At 32.2% G+C, this 10,998-nt stretch overlaps 1 long non-coding RNA gene across 1 annotated transcript; it reads left to right on the forward strand.

The window, feature by feature from the left end:
- The first annotated feature begins 570 nt into the window (after window positions 1-570).
- Window positions 571-3,932, forward strand: LOC125647713 (uncharacterized). Its single transcript, XR_007360073.2, has 2 exons — window positions 571-808; window positions 2,415-3,932. It is a non-coding gene; the product is annotated as an uncharacterized LOC125647713 (long non-coding RNA).
- The last annotated feature ends 7,066 nt before the right edge of the window (window positions 3,933-10,998 follow it).

The following is a 10,998-nucleotide window of genomic DNA, read 5'->3' on the forward strand; positions in this document are numbered from 1 at the left end:
TAAACTTCCCCTGTCGACCGGTCACACCCACCGTGAGCCCTTTATCCCGATCGAGTAAACAGAGTAATGCGTAGTCAAAGTCAGTGCGTAATGAACGGTCTAACAATTGATATGAAACACATCGACAGACAGCATTTGACCCAATTTCCGGTCAAATCAGATCATTATAACAACCATAAAATTTGCAAATTACAGAAACATTGTTACGCTGTGGTTAGTAGTGGCGGATCCAGAATTTTGTAAAAGACAGCAGGGGATGCAATGCCCGTAACCCCCTTTAAATCAACCACTGGTTAGGGAATTTAATTTGAATTAAATTAATGCTGGGAAATTGATTTATAGCTAATGTAAAGGACGAAGACCATGTTTATCAAAATTCGGCCTAACGTCCAAAGTGAATAATTTTTTGTTAGACATATTCTCTAACATGTTCTTTTCCTGTAATGTACTGGTTTTTATATGTAAAGTTGGTGAAAGAACACAATTTTTAGGTTTACATTACTAGTATAAATCCTATAATTTGCGCTATTTTTTAAGATTGCGTCATACAACGTCGCTATATATTATTAGAAGTGGTAACGTATTGTAAAACATGATTATGCAATGAGTGGTTTAATATATAATAAGATCTTAAAAAAGAAATTTTCTTTCCCAAATACGCAAGAAGGTTATTTTACTTATAGCCCGAATGGCACACCATATTTTTCAATCCTTCATTCGGCCATTTTCACACGCCTCGCCGTTATACGCGTTAGCCTGTTTGCGCTGTTCGTGGAAGTTGCAGAGGATGTACTCATCGCATTTCAACGTAAGTTTTAGAAATATGAATATACTTCACCTCTACTCGTTAAACTGTATAACCAAATAGGTGTACCAATTGCTCTTAAAAATAATAAACAAGTCGCATGGAACGTATAGTATGGTGCGCCTGTGGTGTGTTGACATAAACTCATAATATTCACGCATTGGGCTGTTGGAAATCCCACAACAAATCTGTTAACTGTTGTCAACATATATTTATTGTTTATCTATTATAATTATATATTGTTAAGATTTAAAATTGTATGTATATCAGCTGATCAGAAAAATCAGCTGTTTCACGATCATGCCATTTTCAATTCCGAGTGCATGACCTTCTCGGGTCTATTTGAATTTTCTTACATGATGTTTGACTCACTTTACACTTTGAACTTTCCATGTATCATTGTATGGTCTAAAAAGTATTTGTATAGGTTAAAGAGACATATAATTGTATATAGATGTATATTTCCATAATGGTATATGTCTCTGGGGTAACATGTAGGCCTGTGGGGGGTTATAGGTTGAATAATTTTCGAATGATTTGGTATTCTAGTATTGTACTATGTTTAAACTTAACTTAGTGATTATTTAGTAATCAAATAAAAGTTATATGATGAATCGATACATTTCTTCAATTTACTGTAAACAAAAACTGTTTCTGTGTTTTGGAATCTGTCTGGTATTAGTGCATAATAAATAACTTCATAAGTCAATAAATATATTCTTGTTGTAGTGATGACATTTGCAAAATCTGTGAGAATAGAAAAAAATGTGTTAGGGTCAACAGAAATTTTTGATTAGGGTAGTTCGGGAAAGTGGAAACCAATTAACTTATATATATATTTTTTTGGCCTTACACGGAAACATGGATTAGAAAAGTCAGAATGATTTTTACATTCAATAATTTTTAAATACTTAAAAGCACCATTAAGCCAGGAAAATCATAAGAACAGTTTGGTTTTATAATTTAAATATGCCTTATTTCAAGATAAATTGTAAACATGTCAAACTTAATTTCAACAATTACGCTTACAACTTACATGCCTGCATTGGGATTAGACATAGAATCACTCAGAGAATGTTGAATTTCATGAGTACTACCATGATATAAGCATAATTTTTTGTTAGCTTAAATCTCCTTTATATTATTGAATATTAATTTTTTCCATACATCTACCACAAGAAAGAGTATGAAAGATAAAAATATTTTGTGAATTTGCTGATAATTGTGAAGTAAGATAATATATCAACATTAGCTACAACAAAAATTATTAGATGGGGAATCAAATTCAAATGAAATGTTTGTGTATATAATTATTTATGCAGAAATGTACATGTAGCTAAACTGTCCTCTATTGTTTAGTTGGAGACATGTCAATCTCCCACCGAATACATAAATGTAATTTTTCTGAATTCTATATCAATGAAAATACATGAGGGCATGAAAGTACAACTTTTATATGAATATTATAATACAGGGGTCCGTGTTTGCCCAATTATCTATTTTGTATTGCTTGTAGGAGTTATGAGATTGATCACTGTTTGTTATCTTCACCTTTCATTTATGATATAGTTTTGATAATGATATAATACTGGAGTAATTTGAATTTCAGGATGATATAATATGTACAGCAAAAATTTATGGCAAGGGTGACATGAATCAGATTGACAAGAATCCATATTCCTACTCCTCAATAATGCTATCATCACTGCCATCAGATTCATCAATGATAGTGGCATCAGTGACACATGCAGATAAGTGTTGGACATCACTGCAGGAATAGCTTCCTTGTTGTGCCTGCCAATAGCAAGGTACCAGATTATACAGCAGTTATGTGGAAACAGATTCCCACAATAGGGGGACCAGATTGACACCTACATTGTACAGTATCAGGCAGTTATATCAGAACTGGAAAAACTGGATCCAAACAAGACTATATTGCTTGGAAGAAACATGTCGACTCTGAAGTTTAACCCTTATTAACCCATGGCACTTCCAGAGACATCCTGATACCATGGTTCTATGTCATTTGAAATATACCTGTGGAGGTTTTTAAAGTGGTTTTTTATGGGGGGGGGTGTTATTAATTGGAAGAATTTATATTTGATGATTCAAATGAAAATCTGCATATTGAATTATGAATGTCATAATAAATGTACTTTTTGAATGAGTTCAAGAATGGTTGTCCTGATAAAAAGTGTAGAGTCAAAAGTTAACAAATTGTCAAAAACACTGGTCAGGTCTGAATTCATCATCTTGGACACCTTGCAGTTGGAATTATGATCTCTATGAAGAAATGCTGAAAATCTTGTAAAAGAGGAAATGACAAGTTGGGGTCCAAGGCACTTGCATATATGCATGAGAAGGTGTTCTATCCAGGCTTGAGGTCAGTTACATAGCAATGTAACGCCTTACATTACCTAGAAAATTTCACATTACCATTACTCCTATTTTGAAATATAATGTATTACATTACTTGAGAGTGAATTTACATTACACATTTACATAACATACTGTCAGATATTAAAGAAATGGCAGAAAAATTATTTCTGTATTATGATTTTTAATATAAGTACACAAAATATTCAGCAATGTTAGGAAACATATCTATTAAATTATTCATTGCATTTGATTGTCATCAATGTTTCAAATGCTTCAGTCAATCACTAATATAATGAATTATTCTAAATCTTCAAAATATCATCAAATATTTGAAGTAGTGTAAATGTAATGAAAAATAATGTGCAGTACAGTATGCATTACATTACCATTACTTGTAATGCAAAAATGGTCCATTACACCCCCATTACATTGAAACTGGCTGTCATTTAATTACCATTACCCCAGGCCTGGTTCTGTCAAGAGACTTTGTCTCAGGAAGTGGCCGAGATTGGTGGTGACAATTTTGTTGGATGTGAATTTACTGACACACATGTCTACACTTGCTACACAATATAGCATGTGGTGGTTTCAACAAGAAAGTTCTTACTCTGTAGGAAATGACGAATAGCTAATGGATTCACATTTTTTCTGACTTTTCTTCTGTACATTAGATGCATTGGAAAAACTTTCCTTTCCATTATCTTTTGCTGGTTCATACTTTGAAATAAAATCAAGTCCGAAAATAAAATATTTTGGTTGTTTTTTTTTCAATGAATTTAAAAAAATGTAATCTGTAATCCTTGCATATTTTCTTGGTGTTCTGTGATTGCATAGGCCTATTGATTTTTATTTGTATTCAGGTATAATTTCTTCTTCAATGTCTTGAAAGAAATTAATTTTTCAATAACGCAAAGAAAAATGTAGTTAACAGTATGATTTAAAAAAAAAAAAAATTGACACGGGTAGGAATTGAACCCGGATCTCCCGATTCATGGACGGGCTCTCTACCACTAAGCCACGACGTATATGAAGTCATTCGCTCATAAATCATTCATACATTTACTTGCCCTAATTAACGTTATACTTTCGATATATCGGCAATAGTTTTAGTTATATCAATGCATGTTCTATAAATTCTTTTCATTTTGATCTTAGTGATTCTGTTGGTGTCGTCTAAATAAAAACTTTCTATAGCATTGAAGGTCCGATTTGTCGGACAGCAGATTCGTTTGTTTACGCATCAAAATTCTATAGCTTTTAGAATTCCTGCACAAACCTGTGATAAAAACACCACATAGGGGTGTATTCTGCATGGAAATGATGTAGACTCCACATAAGTATATTGTTTTAATTTTTCAAAGCAACATAATTAATAAAATACCCACAACTCTCACAAAAATAAATAATTCCGGATTGCTCTTGATTTAATTCAAAGTTGATATTCATCAACAGCACACCTTTCGATCCAAAAAATCGTTCGTGCAAAATTTATTTGTATTGATAGATTTTGATAGACTACAGTCAGTTTCTGGATCGAAGGTCGTGTTTTATATGAATTATATGACTAAATTTGAAAAAAGTGGAGATTTCTGCAGAAAACCAGACCGATACCGGTTTTGTCTTGTATAGAATTCCACAAGCTGACGTTTTGGCGGGGAAATCTTGGTACGTCGCGATGGTATAAAGATTATATTATCAAATGATAACAATTTTATTTCAATTCATTCTGCTCTATTTTTTAACACACCACAGGGCCGATATAGCTAAACATGGTCTTAGTCCTTTATGGTGTAACTTAGGCTTGGTTTGAATTAATTTTGGATAGTTCTGTATGCTGATTACATTTGTGATAAAATTGCGATTTGCTTTCCTTAATGAAAATGAAACTGTTTTTGTATCTATACCTTTGCAGTAGTTCACTGCACACACCTTTTGCCTCGTAGGCGAATGTCATCAAGGCCAGGAGAGACGTTGACCTTTTTAAAATATTAAGTGTCATATATGTAAGGCCATTGGCCTTACGGATGAGACCTTACCTCTGATCCTAGTACACTGTACAGACACCACGCTAGAATTTCATTGGATGCTTCACGTCTTATCGAGTGTTGATAGGATATGAGTAATACATGATTGTTTTGTTTTTCGAATTCACAAAGGTCAACCATTTTATATTGAAAAAAGAATATAACGTTGGAGAGTTGAATAAAACCTGATTGAACTGTTAGTGAACAATTGAGATTGGGCACAAATTCTGTAACTTTAATCGTACTCTATCTATAAGTATGCAGCACAAAAAAGATGATTCAAACCTAAAAGTCTATACCCGAAAAAAAAAACCCAAAACATTGTTACACAAAACAGAAGATTAAATGCTAAATGCTATACATGTACTTACAAAAAATCACCCCAAAACATTGTTACACAAAACAGAAGATTAAATGCTAAATGCTATACATGTACTTACAAAAAATCACCCCAAAACATTGTTACACAAAACAGAAGATTAAATGCTAAATGCTATACATGTACTTACAAAAAATCACCCCAAAACATTGTTACACAAAACAGAAGATTAAATGCTAAATGCTATACATGTACTTACAAAAAATCACCCCAAAACATTGTTACACAAAACAGAAGATTAAATGCTAAATGCTATATATGTACTTACAAAAAATCACCCCAAAACATTGTTACACAAAACAGAAGATTAAATGCTAAATGCTATACATGTACTTACAAAAAATCACCCCAAAACATTGCTACACAAAACAGAAGATTAATTGTTAAATACTATACATGTACTTATATGAAAAGGAGAAGATAACGGCATATGATCAATCTCATAAATCCCATAAGGAACACATGTATAATTGAATTTTAAAAAAAAAAGACATCAAAATCATTGAGAATATTTTATCCTGTGTAAATTAAATTGAATAGATACTTATTTTCGGGATAACAAACTGAATTATCTCTAGCAATAGATGGGTATACTAATAAGAATTTTAGTTTTATACTCCTAAACATATTAATAGCTCATTCATTGCTTGCCACAAGAGAAATAAATTATGATATCACGTATTCTCAAGTTTGCCACACATACATAAATACATGCATCGCTTTATCAGGAACGATATTTAAGTATCGTTCAACACATGAAATGGAGGAATTTTTTTTCTATATAATCACTAAGTATGAAAAAACTTTGCCGTGAATTTACGCAGGGGTCATAAAATATAGCTTCCATGTCTACGGAACGAAATGTGTATGGAAACATTGAGTCGTCATGGCAACATGTTATCTACAATATCATTAATACATATATGGTTGTTATAACGATCTAGTTCGTCAATACAACCTATCATTGGGTCGAATGCTGTCTGACGTGTATCATACCAATTGTTAAGCCGTTCTGGGCACATTGATTTTGACTACGGATAATTCCGTTTACCTGATCAGGATATAGGGCTCATGACGGGTGTGACCGGTCAACAGGGGATGTTTACTCCTCCTAGGCACCTGATCCCACCTCTTCTGTGTCCAGGGGTCCGTGTTTGCCCAACTAGCTATTTGTATTGCTTATAGGAGTTATGAAATTGATCACTGATCGTTATCTTCACCTGCATAAAGAACAACAAAGGGCTTAACACTAAAATGTCGAACTCCATAATGCATATAACTTTTTTCCCTATAAAACTTTATGGAAGGTGCAGATAACGAACAGTAATATATTATCAATAATTAGTCCGGTTGAAATTGATAAAGTAGTGCTAGAGAAAAGGTCAGCCATGTGTAAAGTTTATAGGGAGATGGACGGACTGACAGATGGACAACGGACAAAGGTTGTTCAGAAATGTTTTCTTGGGCTTATGGCTCAGGTGAGCTAATAAAAGGAATTGAAAATGATGAAATTTGAATTTCATCTACTACTTTCTTTATCATTGACTATCAAAATAAGAAAGAGAAACCTGATATGGATGGGACAGGAAAGATATTTACGATAATATTCTGAAATTGAAAACTATTAAATTTACCTTATTTAAGTTTTAACAATACAGTTTTAGAAGTAATTTGAAAAAAAAAGAAGTTGAAATCCCTTACTAGACGCAAACCCACGTGCTTCAAACCTTACTGAGAGACCCACTTAGGTAATTACATTCAAAGGGAATATACAAGTCTCGTTGACTATTATAGGTAGATCATCCACCTTCAACCGCTATCTTTTGAACGAATATGAACATTGGATTTTCTTTTCATCTGCCTGGCTGTGTTAACTAGCGATTTGATTCAACGTTTTGATATTCAGAAACAGATTAAATACACTGCGAATGACAGAACAATTAAATTTAGTGAATACACAATGAAAGATATGCTATTTGAAGAGAACGTAACTGGCATTTCTTTACATGAAGATCGGTCAAGGTATTAATATCGAATGGACGGATTTTCTTAAATGGATAAACTCCCTTACCTCTGTGTAAGAGATCAATAAAACTTGGGGAGACAAAATTCCTATAAGATACATATTGCATGTATTAAGATAGTATCGATACAAGGCGATGTATGGCTTTGTAATGGATGATTCATGCGTTTAAAATTTGTAAATTACATTTTTATCTAATATGTTCAATGTTTTATGTAAAGCCCCACAAAAACAAAAACACTCTACGTATCAAATTGTCAGTATATTTGTTACGCAATTTTGTAAAAACTGGGATCTCATTGAAAACGAAATTGATGTTTTGGTGCCCATGACATGTATTTCATGCTAGCGTTTACCTACTTAGGCAGATTTTGTTTTTATTATAGGCCAGACAAATGAGTCAAAATACATCTATGAATACATGTTTTCTTGGATACATCAGATGCTAAAAGCACTGACCAAAAAAATCAGAAAAATTTGGGAAATACAAAACAAAACTTAATGTAGCATGTACAACTTTTGTGACATTCAGTATTTGTAGATTACTCTTGAAGATTCTCTGTTCCCTAAATTTGTAATTGGATTGTGTTTGATTTGTGAGGCTGCACTGATATATCCTAATCGTTGTCCTCATTTGAATGATACATACAGGTAATTACCATAGCATCACAATGCATGGAACCAAATAAGTTTTCCATTTGTAATTTTCTTTAGTAAAATAACGTAAAAAGGAGGACAAAAGTTCCCCCAACAATCCCCTCATAGTAATCGTTCAAATGGAGGTTTGTTGTTGTTGTTGTTGTTGTTGTTTTATCAGAATTACCGCATCCTGTAATTATTCATAATGAACGTTGTGTAGACAAAGATGAAGTAGGTATTTTCTCAGTAAGTTGAGAAGGTAGTCTATAGCTAGATAACATATGCAGTCAGTGAATAATGGTGATAAAACTTTTTTTTAAATGTTTATTTCATATATTTTATCATTTACATAGAAATAGAGACCACAAACTATAGATGATATACAAATACAATAATCAAGGCAATACAGGAAATAAAATCTTATAAAAGTGAAGCTTTTCTTAACTCAAGTATTCCGTAAGATACATATGCACTTAAGAATGATTCATTGCCAAACAATTCATTGCTTAATAGTAGAATTACATGGTGACTGTACAAAGAGTACTGGATACTTTTCTATATTGGCTATGGTACTGCACTGGTAAAAGCGAAGTACATGTAGTACTTGCCTATTTCAGTCAACTGAATTTGTAATGCACTAGATGTAACTTCTAGTGAAGGTCTCCCCACACTAACGATCCGTCATTAACCCCTCAGAGAATATATAGGAAGGACTTTGATATTTCTTGATATTAAATGATAGTGTCATATTTTTTTTTATATTTAATGATAGTGCAATACGCCTTGATATTCAATGATAATGTATGTAAAAAAGTTGGAATACTATTTTTTTTAAATTTAGTTATTGGCATCACCATAGCACAGATAGCTTGAATGTTAAGCTTCACATCTGAGCATACGATATCATGAATAAACTTTTAAAAGCGTGAGAAGTTTACAAAACCATTTTGACGTCATTTTTAGCTCTTGAATTTATCTCTTAAAACTAAAACTTCTGATTTATAGTAACTGCAAATTGAAGGTATAATCTAAGCTTGGATTTGAATTGATTTTAGGATATTTTTGAATGCTGATAATAGTAGTGCTAAATTGAGATTTGTTTCCTTAATAAAAAAAGAAATTGTTTTGATACCTGAACCTTTGCAGTAGATTTCACACACCTTTGCCCCGTAGGCGAATTTCAAAGTAGAGTTGAAATCAAGGCCAAGTGAGACGTTGAACTTTTTAAAATGTTAAGTATTATATATGTAAAGCCATTGGCCTTACGGATGAGACTTTACCTCTGTTCCCAATACAGTGTACTGACACCTCCGCACCACAGTTTGATTGGAAGCTTCACATTCATCGAGTGATGAAAGGATATGAGTAATACATGTTTTGTTTTTCAAATTCACAAAGGGAATGACTTTTGCTAGGTGTCATGTGAATTTGTTTTTAAACAAATAATGTTGGAGAGTTGGAGAAAAATTCATTCAATTGAGATTGGGCACAGATTCTGTAACTTAGAGCGCCCTCTACCTGCAAGTAGGTAGTACAGAAAACCAATTCAAAAATAGAAGTTTATGAGAAATGTCATTGTTACACAATAAAGAAGATTGAATGTTATATACCAAAATTACCTGTACAGTTTAAGTTAAAAATATACATCAAATTCATTGCGGATGTTTTAATATATGTATGAATTAAATTGACTATATATACTTATTCTCGGCGTAACTAGCTGAATTATCCGTCTAAAGTACATGTGTAATATAATCAAGAATTTCTAGTTGTATAATTCTAAACATACTATTAATTCATTCATTCCTTACCTATATGTACTTGGTACAAGAGAGAAAAAATATATTGATTATTCTCATCTTTGTCACATGTACTTAAAAATAATCGATATATTACATCAAAATAAATCTTTATCGAGACCAAAGTTGTGATGAATATTATAAGGAATAATATTTCAGTATCGTTCATCACATGAAATAACATGAAATGTATTTTATATAATCGTAATATCTAGATAGACCTTTCGCGAACATAAACATATATAACTTCCATATTTACAGGGAAAATTGATATGAAGAGATTGAGTCGCAATGATAAGTCTTCAAGATGTTAACATGTTATTTGCAATGTCATTAACAATTATCAAGAACACCAGCGGACCTAACACTGAGTGTTGTCAAACTACAGCATGTGATTGTTTGAAAATTGACATCATATTCTTTTATAAAACTTTATATGGACTATTATCAATAAATCTTTGAAACAATTTCTATGAATGTCCATATGGTTGTAATTTAGAAAGTAAACCTTTTTTATGCCATACACTATCAAATGCTATTGACAAATCACTAAACATTTTGCACATGCTTAATTCGTCAACTCGCTACATTAATCTGATGATGAAACTGAGGTATAAATGTCAGAATGAAAGAACACAATTAAACACAAGAATACATAAAAAAAGACAAATAATATTGAAGTGGAGTAGGATATGACAAAATTTGAAGACTTATCCCCTTTCAATACAAAGTAAGGGGGCATTATAGGAGTATTCATAATGTGTAGACTTTCTATTTAGCTCTACTCTTTCATAACGATAACGAACAGTGATCAATCTCATATAGAATGTCATATTATACAGCATTATGTTTTGTTTATCATTCGCTCATTCAAGACTTTGAGGGAGAGGCCAATGGGTCCTCACTATAAAGAAAGGTGAAGATAACGAAGAGTGTTCAATCTCAATACC

Source organism: Ostrea edulis, chromosome 7 (assembly GCF_947568905.1).
Source record: "Ostrea edulis chromosome 7, xbOstEdul1.1, whole genome shotgun sequence".
In the NCBI taxonomy this organism is placed as follows: domain Eukaryota; kingdom Metazoa; phylum Mollusca; class Bivalvia; order Ostreida; family Ostreidae; genus Ostrea; species Ostrea edulis.